At 41.7% G+C, this 17733-nt stretch overlaps 1 long non-coding RNA gene across 2 annotated transcripts in view; it reads right to left on the bottom strand.

Annotated features, from left to right (window-relative positions):
• LOC128852578 (uncharacterized) overlaps window positions 1–17733 on the bottom strand; it is a 45584-nt gene that overhangs the window by 8846 nt on the left and 19005 nt on the right. Inside the window, exons 3-8 of one of the 2 annotated variants that reach the window (XR_008450543.1) lie at window positions 14780–15329; window positions 14235–14412; window positions 5900–7956; window positions 3468–4174; window positions 2702–2863; window positions 2250–2413 (exon numbers count right to left, since the gene is read on the bottom strand). This is a non-coding gene — a long non-coding RNA (uncharacterized LOC128852578). The remainder of the gene's footprint in view (window positions 1–2249; window positions 2414–2701; window positions 2864–3467; window positions 4175–5899; window positions 7957–14234; window positions 14413–14779; window positions 15330–17733) is intronic. The other variant, XR_008450544.1, reaches the window with a different exon arrangement.

Genomic DNA, 17733 nt, shown 5'->3' on the forward strand with positions numbered 1-17733 from the left:
GAAAAATGCAGTCACATAAGAAGGGTAGAAATAACTTTCTGATTCTTTGCTCCAGTGTATAGTACAAGTCCTTTAATTAAAGCAACTCTCTGGTCAAGCTGACACTTCTTTTTTAATTGCAGCCTCCTGTCACCCTGTAATTTATTTTATTTTAATTCGTCAGGGTGTGTGAATGTTTCAGAGTGCCCCAAACGAAATCAGGGCTGTCAAAAGATGTGATGCTGCGTCATCACGTAGCTGATGGCCAGGAGCCAGCTCTGTCAACACTTGGCTTTGTACTGTCCGGGGGAGAGAAGCTGATTCTTCAGCAGTGTCTAATCAGTTTAAAACAAATCTGGAAGATGTTACTAGAAGACAAGATGAGATCCAGGCCACAGCAGCCTCTGCATACAAAGAAGTGAAAAATTTCGTTCGAGAAGAAAATTAAAGAGGTGGAAACAACACTTGACAGTTTCAACACGATTATAACTGAGAATAAAAAGGAGTGCAGTACTGGTTTAGGGGACTACTGGTAGCTAGAGAAGGTGTCTTGTTATGTCCCCCCTCTGCCGTAGTGACGGGGATATCAGGGAATTAGATCTTCCAGTCAGCAATGGAAAATCTCCTGCAAGTTCATTAGATGCTGGTTAATTTTTGGAAGGAAAGCAAAGGCAAAGAAGTTGGAGGGTAAACATGACAGGTGTGAGTTACCTTAGAAATCACTGCATGTATATAGAAAAAGAAAAGGTAAAGACATAGAATGTTTCAGGTTGGAAGGGACCTCAAAGCCCATCCAGTCCCACCCCCTGCCATGGGCAGGGACACCTCCCACTGGCTCAGGGGCTCCAAGCCCCATCCAGCCTGGCCTGGAACCCTCCAGGGATGGGGCAGCCCCCACTGCTCTGGGCACCCTGGGCCAGGGCCTCCCCACCTGAACAGCAGAACATTTCTTCCTAACATCTCATCTAAATCTCTGCTTTTTCAGCTTAAAATCGTTTCCCCTTATCCTATCCCTGTACTGTCTAATAAAGAGCTCAGTGGGAACTGTGAGTTCCCATCATCTGCACCAGGACAGATAACCCCTCAGGAGGTCAGGCAGCAGCACCTCCGAGAGATGCCACATAATCCCTGCTACCCAGCATGTTATAATAATGAAAATTCATCTATTTTCTGCTTATGGCAGGGAGGAACAACAACTCCCAGTGAAAGAAAATGCTGTCCTTATTGCAGAGACCCAGGTTGCTAGGGTGTATTCCTGTTCCTAATCATCTCAGGGAAAAAAAACCCACACCTTTTCCCTACACTTCAGATGTTTTATCATGTTTAATCCTTGCTGCTTTTCTTCCCTAAGAGATCTCTTCCCTTATTTCCTCCACTTTGATTAGTGCTCCTTTTGTTGATGACACGGGCATCGGCCCTTACTGTATTAAAGGGAGGAGAGTTTGTCCCTCGGTCTGTAGGACTGCATCTATTAAACTTGCCCAATCTTACTTGAGTAAAGCATGGTGAAACACCCTTTCACCTGTCGAGGAAATTAACCCAAGATCTGAGTTGAGACAAATTCCTCTAATTCTCTGTAAAACGCTGTAATTCATCTTTTTCACTTTACATGAGGGTTTTCCTCATGGTCTGTGAAGCAGGTCAGATTACCTTAGATACTTTGTCAGCAGCTGAAAGGATAAGATATTATAAACTCAAATTTAAAGTCTCAAGTAACATATTGCATGCAAAATACAGAAAGATTATGAAGCCACTTCAGTTAAACCCTAAATACCTACATGCATATCCAGGTTTGTTCACAGACTCATTAAGTCTTGCAGGAACTTGGCCTGACATCTCCTTAACAGCGTGGGCCACAGAGTTTAAGCTACCCCTGTTTACCAGGTGAAGTCCTGGGGCACACCAGTCTATTTTGGATTCTTGAATTTTCCTCCTTCTATTATCTGGCCCCACACAACGTGCTGAAGTTCACTCCGTCAACCTCTACAGCCACTGAATCCAAACCTTTTCACGTTATATATTAGCAACCCTAAATATTTGTGTTCATTCTTTAATTAGCCCAGGGCTCCACAGGATGCTTTAATAATTGCTTTCATATCTCCTCTTTGTTCATTCCACCTTTCTTTGCTTTTATTCTTTTCTCCCTTCATCGCATCAACAGCAGCAATGGACAGGACATGAACATTTGGAAGATCTGAAAGCGTCTGTTCACTCTCACTTTCTCCATTCCTTTCACTCTTATCCAGATTTTACATTGTCCACCACAATACCTTGGTGGGGCTGTCAACCTCTTCATCTGCTTTTCAACCTTGCCTGTCCTGGGAAGTGCAGGATCTGGCATATCAGGTATGAAACACCCTTTAGTAGTGCTCCGAGCACTTTGTTTCAAGCCAGGCATCAAATCATCTGTGGACCCCTGAAGGTGCTGGAGTTGCTGCAATGGAAGTAGGGGAATTGGTCAATGTGACAGACCTTCCCTTGGAAGTGCACGGGAGATCTCGGCACAGCTCCTAGCGGAAGAGTCACATAATAAAACCTAAGAGTCACATCTAATGCTAATTACAAACCTTGTTACTAAACTAAATTACAGCTCTGGTTGAGGAAGCAAGGTGGGGTAAGACATATGCCATGATAAGAAAACCTTTGTCGGTTTAACTCTTCTCATCCTGCCTCAAAACTCTCCTGGCTGAAGCCATGAAGCCACATCGGTTGTGTTGCTTACCTTGGGAAGAAGCAGAGGGACTGCTACGAGCTTAGCTGTATCTTTCAGTTTGGACTACTACCTCTTCCGCAACTTTGGGAGATGATTCCAAACAGCCACTGAATTCTTCATGGTGAGGAGCATAAGCTGATTTGTATTGCAGTTCCCAACATGGAAAGAGTTCTGCAGATAAAGAGTTGAGTCTGCAGCATCTTCCACCAGCACAAAGCATACAATTGTGCAAGAAACCTTTTCATAATCATGAGGAAAAAGAGAGAGAATAAACCAACCCAAATTCTTAAATGTATTCAGACTCAGCTGGAATTCAGACCAAGAGGTGGACTAGGCTCTTACTTATCCCTGAGGCACATTCACCCCTCTATATAATTAAGTTCTTGGGCTGTTTTGTTACTGTTGAGCAGCAGGCATTGCCAAAAGTCGTCTGGCTTTCTCCCTTAAAATAGTGACAGGTTTTTTCCCTCTTCTTGCTAAAGAAACCTTTCAATTTCATTGCCTATGTGCTTTAGGTATAATTATTTTTTTTTTTTTTACCTTTCACAGTGTTATTTCCTACCCGTAAAATTATACAAAAATGGTCATCAGTGAGCCTGCTGAAAAGACCAGCCACCATACATTGCAGAGAATAACCTTAATATTTATAAAAAAAAATAAAGACCATACTTCTTTTAAAGATCTTGCTCTAAACAAACTGAATTATTCATGCACAGAATTGTACAGCATTAGAACACCTGTTTTCAATCATGCATAATGTAAAATCACTCATTACCTCACAAGAGCCTCTACATCTCCAGCAATCAAATGGCATTGAAACAGCGGAACAGGTGCTTGGCAGGTGGATCCAAACAGATGTTTTGGGCTTGCTTGTCTTTTCTTGTACAGGTGTGGTGATCTTGTTTTCAACGGCATAATTGCTGTTTGAATAGGTGATATTTAATTCTTACGTGCTTTAATATTTATTTTTGCTTCTTCAATTCCTTTTTCCACTTTGCAGACTGCACGGGCTCGAAGCAGCCTATGAGATGCGTGAAAGCTTCCAGCTGAACCGCAAGGCAGAGTAATGCAACAGAAAGTATGGTTCCCCTTACTCCGACCTTCATCCCACAAATCCTCGCCTGTGAAACTTTTCTAGACGACTTGTGCAAATCCACAGCAGAGACCGCCACACTCGGTGAGAGGCTGGAGAGCCCTTCCTGAAGGGTGTTTGAGTGTTGGGTATATGGAGATAGGATAAACCTTCATGGCAACAATTCAGACCTAGACATGGAGAAGAGTTCTGCATGTTTTGCAGGATTCAGTGATGTACAATTTTAAGGTGTCGGGAAACACCAACAGCCGAACTTTGTAAAGGAGCAATATCTTACAAGACTTGGCTTAGCTTCAGTGGGCTCCATGGGAGCGTGACACAGAGCAGTGGTCTTTGCTATACCAGCCTGTAGACACAGCACTCTGAAAAAGCTGCAGAAAACACTGTATCTGCAAGGGAGAAAAAAAAAAAAAAGAGAGGGAAAAAAATAATGGAATATACAGAAAATAAATCAACAATAGCCAAAAAGTACTTAGGTGCTTATAGCCTTCAAGCACTGATTACTGGTTGGCCAAAACAGACACGTTCCTACTCCTACTTCAGTTTTCAGCAGCAAAGTGGCAAATCATTAGAAACAGCTTTAGACTTGGCAGCCCATCTAGCATCTCAACAGACCAGCCAAGGACCGACAAACCATGGAGGCAGTTTATCGCTCTGACAAGTCGCTTGTGCCCAGGCTGTGCTTGCTCCTCTTTGTTTGACATCTTGGGGATGCAGCGACTCGCATCAGTGCTTTGTGCAGGTAAGTTAAGAGCAAAACAATTTTGTTTTTGTGCTTAGCATACAGTGTTTGTGGGGTGTAAACAACCAGCTTGATTTGTATGAAGCCGTTGTGTTTATGGACCGGAGCAGTAAAGTTTTTAGACTACAATTGTGTCGCCATTGTATTTACCTTGATAGCACAGACAGTAGTTTGGCTCAGCACTGACGTGCCCAAAAAGATGTGCTCTAGCTCAGCACAGAGGAAAATTAGTCTCTGGAGTGAAACCAGTACACAATCAGAGGGAATGCGGCCTCCCCTAACAGTTGAAAACTACCTAATAATGTTGGGGTATATTTGACTCAGGATGGCAGTGGACTTCTCTCTTAAGACAAAGAAGTTTAAAATCCATTTTTTGGCCTTCTTTTTGTGCATCATAGTCCACTATTTGAAAAACAGCCACATAGTAGGGTGAGGAAAACTAAGTTGCAAAATTTACGACACCCAGATATGACAAAGATAAGAGTGACATTAAGAAGCTGACAAATTAGATACCATGAAGTCTGTTTGCCTTGGTGAAAACATGACATTTCCCTTACATTTACCATGAAGGCTCTCAAACATCTCATGATGTTCAGCTATTCAGTAGGGGAACATTGTTACAAAGGATTTTTTTTTTTCCTTTTGTTAATTTGGATGCCGAAGTAAATAGAGAGAGAGATTGTTTGTCAGAGTATCCACAGTTTCTTCCTCTCCCACTCTGCCTGGCTGTGGTGGAGAACAACATGCAGCCTGACGTTGGTACTAGAAAGGTCGTCCCTCAGACAGAGTGATATGCTGGAAGCATACCTACATATAAAATAGGAATATATATAAAATACTAAAGATGAAGATAGCCATATTCATGGAATATGGTCATCATTAGTTCTTAGGCCAACACATAGAAAATAATTTGTACGAGCATACTAATTCATTTATTCTGCCTCACTATATCATAATAATTAACTCTGCTGTGTTTTTCAGTGTCAAATATCTCATTTCTCTGTAGGTATAAATATCTCTTTTTTTTTTTTCCAAGCAAAGAAAGGCAAAAGAACCTGGGAAATTAAGGGATTTAATCTTGATTTTCCTCAGTGAAATAGGTGCTGGGGTGGCAGGGTTATAGGAAGAGTTAATGAAACTGTCCAGAACAGAGTATGACAGAATTTAGATGACACAATTACCTCAACAAGTAGGATAATAATACTGATAACTACACAAAAATGTGTACATGTTTCTATCTATATAGCTCACACTTACACAGACAAGAAGTACGCCTAGCATTAATTTATATGCATATTATTTTGTAGCAATTAAAATACGTAGGAAAAAAAAATCCAAGAAAAAAGTGTTCTACGAGTACATGATGACTTACCTATCCAAATGCCGGCACATGCCCCGGAACAGGAACCCTTCCAGAAAGAGCAGGTGCCTGCAGTGCCCTCTGAGCACCCTCCTTCACAACTGTCCTTCATCCTTCTCCTGAGCTCCCTCTGCGGTGAGCACAAGGATAGGAGGCTCCATTCCCAGATGAAAAGCTGAGTGAAGGCTTAGGCTCCAGGAAACCTTGCTTCAGCACGTTTACCTTAGAGACTGTGAAATTCTTGTCTTTCTGGGTCAGATATGTGTGATTTCTAATGGACCTTTAAATGGAACAACAGCATAGACAAAAAAAAAATGAATCCATGGATCCAGGATGAAATTAGAGCTCAGCAAACACTTCCTAAATTCCATTTGGGAATCATTTCTGAACATTAATTTTTTTCAGCAGAAAATATAAACTCTTACATTTGACAGAACAGTTTCGTCTCATCGACTCTGGCTCAGCTTCAACTGCAGCATCTACAGATGTCCCCCACAGCTCCTCCTTTGACCTCCCATCCAGCCCCAGGTGCTGGAGCTCATTCTCATCCCAGGATGAGGGTTTTGGGTTTTTTTTGAACATTTCCACAAAGGACTATTTGATCTGGAGTGTTGCCTTCAGGAAACAGAGCTGCTCTTGTCCTCCTTGTAAGAACTTTTGACCACTTTTAGCTGCAGGATCTTTTCCCACATCCTTGTCTCCATGACCAGGCTTCAAAGGACACCGTGCTCCTCTTCTCTTCGATGCCCTTTGCCATCCACGCCGCTTGTGGTGGGTCTGTGCGGTTTTTCTTAGCAATCTTTTAGTTCATGCCTCGTATTTAGTTTGTGTCTCAGCTGATCGCAGAGGCAGCATGGATTGGTCTCTCCAGGATGCTTCTGATCAATTTTCTTTTCACATGAAGCATGAATTATTAACAACCACCAGGCACTCAAAACCAACTCACTCTCCAAGTTTCCCACGGTTTACAAAAGATCTAAATAAATTAATAAGTCAAACGTGTTCCTCAGCAGATCGGTAAGTGCAGGCTGTGTAAAATCAAGGAGGGAAGGCAACTCCTGAGATGAAAAATTTCTGATGAAAACCATTTTTTTTTCATTCACGGGCCAGTCACAGCTACTTTGTGCCTGAGGCTGAAGAACTCATTTAGTATCACTGCAACTCTGTTTATTCACCAATAAAACAGTCATATTGCTGTTCTCAGAGAGGTGTTACAAGGGGTTTACGAAGTATGTAGAAAAATTAAAAGGTTATTGTCCAGGTGCAACGTGCTGTTCACATCCTACTTAGCCAAAATACGTGTCCAGCAGTCCCTACGCTCAGCAGTGCCTCCAGAGCATGACAGGCTGCATGCCCGTCCCTGTGTTGTGAGCAAAAATAGTGGATTACAGATATTTTGAGGGGTTTTTTTTGATGGCAGCAGACAGTCTTCAAACACAAAGAGTCAGTTCAGGTTGGCAAGAAAGGATGGAGCCACTCTTAGAAGATCTTCAAGCTGGAGTTACATGGCTTCTTTTTTTTTTTCCCCTTGTAATTTTAGGTACTGGGTGCTGTAGGGAGCTCAGATGGCAGCTGAGAGAGGCTTAACACACCTTCTGTGCATGCACCGTTAGAGCTCTGGGAAACAGGGATAGACGGGACTCATCCTCCAAAATCCCCATCACAGCAGGGAGCAAGCAGTTGGCAACTTTACTACTTGCCTTCCTTGTGCTCCCAGACTCCCCTCACAACAACCAGCTTTGTGGTGGAGCAGATCAAACCCTGTGGCTGGGTTTCACACCTTGCAGCACAATCACTGCCACCCAAACCTTGCTCGCAACTCATGCAAGGAAACCTTCCAGTCGGTGCAAACACACGTCCATACTACACGTATTGCTGAAATGCAGTTTACTGCTTCCAGAGAGCAAAACTGCAAACCATCCAGAGGAAAGATCTACTGTTGCAAAATTTACGCGGATTTGTGATATGCTGGGGTTGATTCTGCTAATTTACAGGAGGTTTGCACCCTCTGACTGCTGTGAAGCCGCTCCTGCTATAGCCCTGCATCGGTGTGAGACACCCAAGCGACCCTGTGGGAAACCAAACCAGGAAATGGAAATAGTTGTTCCAGCTCTTTAGCATATATATGTTAGCACACACATGTTTATATATAAAAGTTAAAATATATGTATTAAAAAAATATATATATATACTTCCATATGAGGGAATGAAGCGTTAACCACCACAGCCACTGCAAACCCTGCAGCCCAAAGTCCTTTGGTGTTTCCTGGAAGCAGTGGGGCTGTGGCTGCTGGTGGCTCACGGCACGGGGCCGCCCCGGCAGCTCTGCTTTCAGCCCGACAGCTGTGGATCCCAGGTGGTCTGACATTTGAGACAGGGGCTGCGGGCAAATGGAAGGTGTTTTAGGGGAGAAAGAGGCTGCGAATAACACCGAGCCCTCATCCAGATGGAATCGTTCACTGAACAACCTGAGATACTCTATTACTGCCCATATGTCTCCCAGGTCTCCGAAGGCCATACTCCATTGATTTATTAGAAATCTGCTTTGTCCAGTGTTGGTTCTTTCCAAAACAGAGTATAATGTAGGATTTACTATCACCTGAAATACTCCTTTTAAAAAATCAGTTCTTTGCATAAGCCAGTCTTTAGAAATGCTTCAATAAACACCAGATTACAAAGTAAATATTTTGGGACCGGAGCCCCCTCTTCATGGACCCTTTTAACAAGTTTCTTCCTGCCACGATGAATGATAAAACATTTTATAGAGCGTTTCTATGATAAATAAATGGCTGAAGGCACTGTACCGGTGGAATAAAAGCCACCAGATATAACTATGCTAACAATCGGCTTTACACTTATTTCTTCCTTTGCACATAAGCCTGGAAGAATTATTTTATTGTTTTAGCACTGCAAACAGTTGTTATTAGTGTTTCTTATTTATAGTCAGTTCTTTGAGGCACTATAGTAATATAGGAAAATATCAGTTATTTCATCACACTGGTGAATTTAATGAACCTGAAGGTGTGTGTTATTTTAGCACTTGCTGTAGCTCCTGTGAAAACCCAATGGTGCTAAAATCTGTAAACCTGTCACTGCTTAAGTAATAACCTTGTTAAAAGCATCTTCATTTAACTTATTTCAGCTTTTGCAGAATGCAGGTTTTATTTTATCAGTGTAGGGAATAGGTGTTTCCAACCGAACCACTTATTGTAAATATAGTTAATTGTAGTTCATTAATTTATTTTCAGTGTTATTGCTTTTATTTTAACACTTAGTTTAAATTAAGCATTGTCTAGAATTGAGTTCCCATTTTCGATTTTTTTAAACAAACTCTTAATTTATATAAAATATCTTTGGTTGGAACAGTAAATTTTACTCTGCAATATGGAAAATGCTCTTTGCATTCATTAATATCCCTTTATGCTGCAAGAAATGAGCTTTTTTCCTTAACAGTAGGCAGGAAAACAAAATGAGATTTTTTTTTTTTTTAATCTTGCCACTGTGAAATTGGACTTCTTTCTTTCATTTAAAAATACAGTGAAAATGAAATATTGATGGCATATGTTCCAAATTATCAATTGATCCCTGCAAATCTACAATTATTGAAATTCTGGCAATAAAAAAAAAAGGGAACTCCCTGCTATTTAGCACCGTGCAGCAAAAGAGAAGTGTAATTTGCACCATCACTTTTTTTATAGCACCAGTGATGCTTCTTATATTATTACACTGTGGAGCTGTTTGTGACAAATGATGAAAGTATCAAGTTCCTAGTAAATTTTCACAAGGTGGGCAATTATCTATCCATTAATACTTTTTTTCTTTGAGATCTGCTATTCTATCCAGTGCTGTAAGGCAGACACGAGGCATCCAAGGGATAAAATCCTCACAGACTGATGCCGAATGCCGATACAAGCCCTCGCTCCTAAGGGCAGAAATACTGCAGTAGAAACACAAATGTGTTGGCTGCTTTGAAATAATTATCAGAATTAGCTATCCAGGATGCTTGCATTAGGTTGCCATTTCACTGGGGGGGGGGGTTATTTCCCCCACTTTTAATTTAGCTCTCCTTCTCAAGGTGTTTCTGTTTCACTGTTTATTGATCCACGCTTTAGTGTAGGTCCGTGACTAATATAAATCAGAGCAACATCATCAAAGAGAGTGCAACATCCCCGATTTACGCTAGGCATCAAGCTGACCTCGTCTATTTAATCGCTCCTGTCATCAGAAGTTTCTGGCCTAATCAGTCTTGATTTTAGTTTGCAAACAAGTCAAAAATGTTATTAAACTCCATGCCTCCTCCCGGTTTCGGTGCCAAATGCCCTAAGGGGAATGGCAAAGCAGTGCGTCGTGCGTGGTGCTTGTAACTCTGGGTGGGTCCTGCACAGCAAGAGCGATGCTGTAGGAGCTACTCCTTACTTGGATGTCAGGGAGCAAGGATGGGTGAGGACGGCCAGAGGGCAACCTCTGAGATGGGAATGAGGAACAGAAGTGGGATTGAAGGCAGCAGCATTCCCCAACGCCTTCATGAGCGAAGACAGGTGCGCCCAGATCTGAGCAGGGGCTGAGGAAAAGCAGGGAAGTAGACCAGAGAGATGATAGGGAGGAGGAGGAAAGACACGAGTGTCTACGTGACCTGCCTACGGCAGTCGCTTCACAAAAAGTAGGTCTTGTCACAGACCAAAAGAGTGTGAATGTCACCGAGAGCTACGGCCAGAGGAGGAAGAGGGAAGCCAAGTTCCCATCCCCTGTACCTGACTATAGGATCAGGATCCGGGGCAGACATTAGGATGCTTCAAATCCCAACAGCTGTAGTATGTCTTCAGGATCTGAGAAACTGGACTAAGCAACTGAAAAGGAATCTACTTGTTTAAGTTTAGACTGGGATTATGTTTATATTTGTTTTGCTTATAACCTTTCATTTCCAGTCTTGCAACTAAAAGCCTGACCTTACATCTTGCTTAATAAACGTTTTGCGAAAGCTTTATTTTATCCTTCAGCCTGTCCCGTGCTGTAGGGAAGATGGATGGGAGGGATTGAGTGAAGCTGTGGTGCAGAGGCACTAAGGCACGTTCCAGAGGTGCAGGGTGGGCGGCCGGGGTGCATGTCCTGCCCTCCTAACAGAGGCCACTGCTGGGATTTGTAGGGAAATGCTATTTGACACAGCCATAGGCACTCCTGTTAAGTATTAGACAGCCAAGAGAGATTCCATGACCTAAAGCATCTCACAGCAACTCCTTATAATGCCCTCAGTTGAAAGAGTACAGATAACTGAAAACGTATGTAGAAGTACCGAGGTGATAATGATTAAACGGTTTTTTAGATTAAAAAAAAGTAAATCCTCTGCAAATACATGCGTTATTTTGGGGCAGTAGGTGATCCTGAAGCCCAGGGAGTTTTACCTTTGCGGAGCCCAGTTGGGTGGGGGTCAGCATCACTGTGCCTCTGGAGCTCCTGCTCGACGCTGCTTTGTCTTTCCTTAACCAAGTTTGTGGATTATGAGCTCCTACCTGTCCTGGACTCAGCTGGATGTGCCTTTACTGCCCCAACACAAGAAAAAACATCCACTCCCAAACATCTGGCCTGCTTCCAGGAGGTTCTGTTATTTTTCCTGGTATTCTACATTACTGCAGTCCATGTAGAATATAGACTAATCCAACATATACTCTACATTGATGGAAGAGCACTGAATGCAGTCATGGGAGAGAGGATGGAGAAAGGCAATATTGGCATCACCATTCATTCGAACCCTGCACAACAAGTCAGTCCAGAAGCAAAGCTAAAAAAAAGGAATTTGCCTTTCTGAAAACCAGCATTAAAACAGCCCAGCAATGGTTTTCATACACATTTATACTGTATTGACCTAGGCTGGTTTATAGCTAAAGCTATAGCTATTTATCCCCAGTATTGAGAGACAAAATAATTCCAGGTAGGGTTTCACATTAATGATATTTTCTTTTTGTAATATAATGCCAGCACACTGTAGTTCTGTATCTATTGATAGTACCAAACTGGAGCTAAGTCAATATTATATTTATGGCTGTAATGCTAAAACTGTAAGATTAAATTTAAAATTATTGAGCAGAAAATTTGAATTTAATAAGATTGTTCGTTAAACCAGCATGTCTTTATCCCTCACACTGACACAACGGAGCAATTTGACCCACATAACTTTTTTTGTTTCTTAAGTTATACTATTGCAGACCAATTACACATTCTTTAAGGAAATGTTATTAATTATTGAAACATTAAAAAGCCGAAGTCATTGTTTTTGTGCACTTAGCATAGCTTTTAAGACAGATTATATAGAGAGAATCTTTTGGTAGATGGTCTTAAAATATTCACCAGTGCTAGAACAATTAAATGAAATTCACATTTATTTCAAGGATTTTTTTAATTAAATCTATTGGTTGTTGGTATCCGTAAACCCTTAAGAATAAACACCTGCAGTGTTTTATTATGTAAAAAGGTAGTTTAATTGCATCATATTTATCACAGACAAATCAAGCCCTATTCAGAAGATAATAATGACACAGTAATTGGACCAGTAATTGGTTCAGGATGATTCAATATTGTACTAATAATCATAAATACTACTGTCTCCTGCTTTGGTACAAGGCTGACACTATATTATAGATTGGATTTGGTGCAATAAATATTAGTGAACTGGGTCCAGTAGTGCCCAGGTCCTCAGTTCAACTGCGTCAGTAAATAAAAGGTATCAAACAATTCATCCTACATGAGCAATCATTCCTAGCGGGTGACACAGGGAATATTGTGCTTTTTTTCGGCATCTAGAAATGGCTGGAAGAGCATCCTTACGGGAATAATTCTTTTGGCTCCTTGTATTAAGCATTGCCATTTGCCTCGGAGATGTTTCCACTCAAAGTAAACCTGGTCGCACTCGGAGCCAGTTGTAAAGTAGGTCTGTTTGGTTTAAATCTTGCTTTCTTTGGCTTTTTGCCTGTTTGTTGCTATTTGTTTGTATTTCTAACAGGGGAAAGTGTATATTTCAAAGAAGCCCAATTTACAAGAAGTGCTGAGCATCCAGCCGCCAAAGAGAAATTGGGAGGTTGGGTAAGGTAATCCAAAATGGGTCACCTCAAACAATAAGTCAGGGAATACACGTAATGTCTTTTGTCCCTGAAGGCTCAGACACCCCAGGGAATGGCCACCAATGAGCCCCCATGGGCCACCAAACCCCAGCAAACCCCTGGTATCTCCTGGGCTTATGCTTTCCTTGGAAATCAGTGCTGCTCTTGCTTTCTTTAACTGCATCTTTTTTTCATGTGTTTCTGATATTTTCTCTGATTGGCTGGTCCAGAGGACCACCACCCAAAATGAGGTGTTCACCCTGCTCTCCTGCCCAGCACCATGGGAGTCTTACTGCGGTCTTTCAGGTCACAATTTTTATTTCAAATCTGAGTGGGTTTTGTCTCATAAAATCCACGTTTACATTTGCTCATGAAAATACCTCTTGAAAGTAATCATGATAAAAAGACCTTTTTTGGTTCTTTATTCTTGGTGAATGTGATGTGTCAGCAGTTAGGTCCGAGCTTCCCGAACACAGAGAGCACTGAATAAAACTACTTAGATTTATACTTAGCCAGGTGGAAAAAAGATGTCAATTTTTCAAAGACACAACAACTTTACCAGGTTTCACCTGGAGCTTTGACCAGAGTTTTCCAGGCTGTCCTGATGTGTTCCGAGCATCTGCTTAGCTTTGTGCTGTCATGACTTCTTTATCGTGTTATTAAAACACTTACTCATCCCAACTGCACAACGTAAATCGGCATACCGATACCCAACTCTAATCTACTTTTCTGCTCTGTTTTTATTTGTATGCATAATATAGCGTTTTTATTTTCTTTCTTTTCCTGACTTGTGCAGGGGGCAGGAGGGGAATCTAATCAAGCAAATACAATAGCGTTATGGCAAAGGGCTGATGGTAGGAGGTTGTGGTGCTGTAGCCAGTTGCTTGTTTATCGTGGGTTGATACAGTATAATATGGTGCACAAAACCACTCACATGCCATTTAACGATAACTGTGAAAATCACGCCTGTCACCACTGCATTCAGGAGACACTTGGCGGACCCGCCGCACTGTTTCTTCGCCAGTGCTCTGGCCTTTCAGAGAGAGCCAAAAGGGAGTGGAGCCTCATTATCCCTGAAACAATGATCCTTATTCACTAGGCAGAGAAAGTTGCTTTTCATCAGCACATTATAAAGCTCAGAGCTGGAATAGAGATAACATGTCCCCTTTATCACCAGAACAAAAGCTCAGGGTCTATGCTCCTAGCTTGGAATAATGCCCTCAGCAGCCTAAACTGATGCATTTGTAAGCCTTTACCTCTTTTTCTTTAATTACTTTGCGCTGGAGGGATGGATTAGCAAGGCCCAGGTACCGGCTGAAGATGGACAATGCGATGCCGAGACGCTGTTGCTCCCTCAGATGTACAGAAGCGATGCTTGGCTCCGGTTTCTCTCAATACATCTTGCTTGCTGACATTTCCACTTGAAAACAGTACCTGAAGGATGAAGGAATGGAGGGAGATGAGGAACGTAGGCAGCCAAAGAGACAACTCATATTGCAGAAGGTACTTCAGGAAAGATTTTAAGTCTATGTAGTAAAGCAACCGTAGTGTAAGCACTAAAGCTGTAAGCAATCCGTAGAAATGAAATGCCATGGCAGAATGGCACCAGGGGACCAGTTCACTCATAATGGAATCAAAGTAATGGGGTCCAAACACACCAGCTACGCACTTGACCTGAGGTGGTGGCAGCTGTGGGAAGGCAAACACCACCGAACCATCCCTTTTTTTTTTAATTTTTCTTTCCCCTTAGTGCTCCATCCCAAGACTTTTTTTTTCTTCACTTTTCCCGAGTCTTTCTTACCTTAGCCTCATGCAGGGAGGAGGGAAAGGTGAGAAGACAGGAGAGCTATCGCTGTGCACAGCCAGGCATGCAGGCAGCAGAGGTAGAGGAACAGAATGTGTTGAAAGCATCATGATCCAGCGCCAGGAAATAACAGTTAGCATATCCCTGAATGACATTTACAGGAAACCTATGTTTCCTTTTCAGGGCCATAAGCTTCAACAAACTGGTGTGTTCAGTCAGCCCTTCCCCATCTACAGTATGGATGCCACAATTTTCTCAGCATATGCTCAGCTGCGTCCTTCTGATGGCATCCATGTTGGCGCCTTTCCATCTATAGGCATGGAGGGATGTCTTCATCTTCTGCAGGAGTCTGGGGCTACTGCCAAAGGCAGAGATCCAAACACCGCAGGCAAGGAAAGTGGATCGTTTTGGTTCCTGAATAAGGATTAGGCTTTGCAACACCTGAGCAGTGAAAATCCTGCGGAGCCTTCATGGCCGGAGCCAGGAAACACCGTGGTTCTGCTGAATATTGCTGAGCAGAGTCCTATTTATCCAAGGTGAATGTTTGCTGCAGAGCAAATTACAGAACATTTAGGAAACAAATGGCAAATAAGCAGCCACGTGTAAGGTCCGTTTAAAGGCTTCAATGGTTTTGGCTCTGACACTTTCTCTACATGTAATAGATAACACTTTCATTATCTTAACTCACTTCCAGCTCTCACCTAAGGAAAAACCCACAAAGCTTGTGCCTTTACTCCAAGAACCAATTTACTTATGTGAAGCAGAGATCCCTTTGATCTTTTGTTATATGCTGCTGAGGAGCCCAGTTATACACCATCCTAAGCAACAATACTAGTCAAATCCCTTTATTATTTACTGCTTAATTTTTAATCGCAAACAACAATAAAAAAAACCCAAACCTCTGTTTTTCCCCCGGAGCTTATCTGTTTCATGTCTTTTCACAGTATGGTCCAAAATGTACTCTTCCTACTTGAAAAAGGATTTCACTGAAGTAAACAGGATACCCAGAATTAAGGGTAGGATTTTGTCTACACACTGTTTTCTCCACTGTTCATTTGTAGTACCTAATACACTTAGAAGAGGAGAAGGGAATTTATTTGGCTATTAAATGGCCTGGGAAATCATTCTCAGCAAGGAATAAAACATCCCCTTTATAAAAAATCACGTTATAGAATAAGTATTGAGGTTACTTTAAAGAGAAAATTTAGAATACAAAAGCCAAGTCAGAGCATGGATGGTCATACACAAACTCACACCGCTCCTGCTTGAGGAAGAGAAGCTGAAATATTTCCTCTCCTCCTTTCTGGTAAGGTTGTTTTACTGAAGTGAGAAGGTAACCTTATCGATTAGCGGTGCATAAAAGCCAGGAACGCACAAAGCAGCAAGAGGTGATATAGATGTGAATTAAAAGCAGTTTTATGTCTCTGTGCCTGATCGGGAATAACCTTTTTAGCTGGGCCACACGAAAGAAGTCGTCTCCTACTTTTGAGCCATTTTTCTTCTCCTCTTTCAAACACATGCCTTTTCCAAAGAAATGATGACAACACGCAGCTAATTAACAACAAAGAATAATTGAACTATGGCTCTAACTATCTACCTTTAAATCAAAGGAGGAAGGCAACCAATACTAAAATTTTATCTGTCCTCTGGGGCTGGAGGCAGCTTACAGGTTCAAGTCAGATAGCAAATGTAGCTAAATGGCAGTCAGAGAAGATCATGTGACTGGGGGCTAAAAACTAATTAATCTCCATAAAGCTGCAAGTGAGGTAGGTAAGATGACTTGAAATCTGATTACATTATTGCATTTAAGGAGGGAAAATGCAGCATGTATTTTTCATGTTGATTTTAACCACCTGAGCCCTTAATGACATTTTGTACCTTGAAGGAAAGCTCATATTTCATCTATATTTAAAAAGAGCTACAAAGATGCTATTGTCATCTGCGCAGAATTTACAAATTTAGGCTAAATAATGCTGCTATGAATCAGAGAGCGCATTTCTAAACTTTTTTTCCCCAGTGTAAGTCAGAAGATGATTCCCTATAACTATGGGAATCCGTGAAGCCAAACATTAAACAAAAGCTGAAATAATCTGAAATAAATTTTACTATTTCCTCAGATACAAGAGGAAAAAAAGACCCCTACATTCTGACTGCTGAAGATGTATGCGTTTTGCTCCTGTGATTTGTAAACAACCTCCTACGTTACATTTTGAATTAGTGGGAACTTAGCTTTGCTTATGATTTCTATTATTTATAAATGGCTACAAAGCAAAACCCAACGAAACAAACAAACAAAAAAAACCCAACCAAACCCCTCCAGGCAGACAGGAGACCTCAATTCAATTAATCTAGTTAAAATATGCATGGAATAGACCCACCTAAACTTAATACTTTTTATTGTGGAGGACAGCTGTTAGAACAGAAAAGAAGAGAGAGGAAAAAAAAAAACCTGCAGCCACATACCAAGCTGAAACAAACCCTGAAGTTAATTTTTCAAGCTTCAGTCGTGGCTATGGGCTGCTCTGTGTAATCTCTACTTCTTGTGTAGCAACGTCTCTATAAATATTACAGAGTGGAAAACACGGCAGAAACAAACAAACAAACAAAAAAAACACCCCAAAACTCCTGCGTTATCGGCATCAGTTACATGTTTCTGAGATGCATTATTAGCAGCACGTGCCAAGCACCTCTGCATCCCAACAGCCGGCGTGCACAGGGGGATCGAGATAGGGAGAGCTTGATGTGATGAAAAAGCATACTTTTAAAACGTTCGTCATATACTTGATATATACTGCTATACAAGTGTATAGGGGCAATAAATAAACAGCATTTAAGTTAACAGGCACACGTTTATAGGTATCATAATGGCATTTTGCACTTCTGCAACACCTTTGATCCCAGACTTTCTGGGGCCTTTGCAAGGATTAATTAATTAAGCTTCAACACGCCCC

This window comes from Cuculus canorus, chromosome 6 (genome assembly GCF_017976375.1).
Source record: "Cuculus canorus isolate bCucCan1 chromosome 6, bCucCan1.pri, whole genome shotgun sequence".
In the NCBI taxonomy this organism is placed as follows: Eukaryota; Metazoa; Chordata; class Aves; order Cuculiformes; family Cuculidae; genus Cuculus; species Cuculus canorus.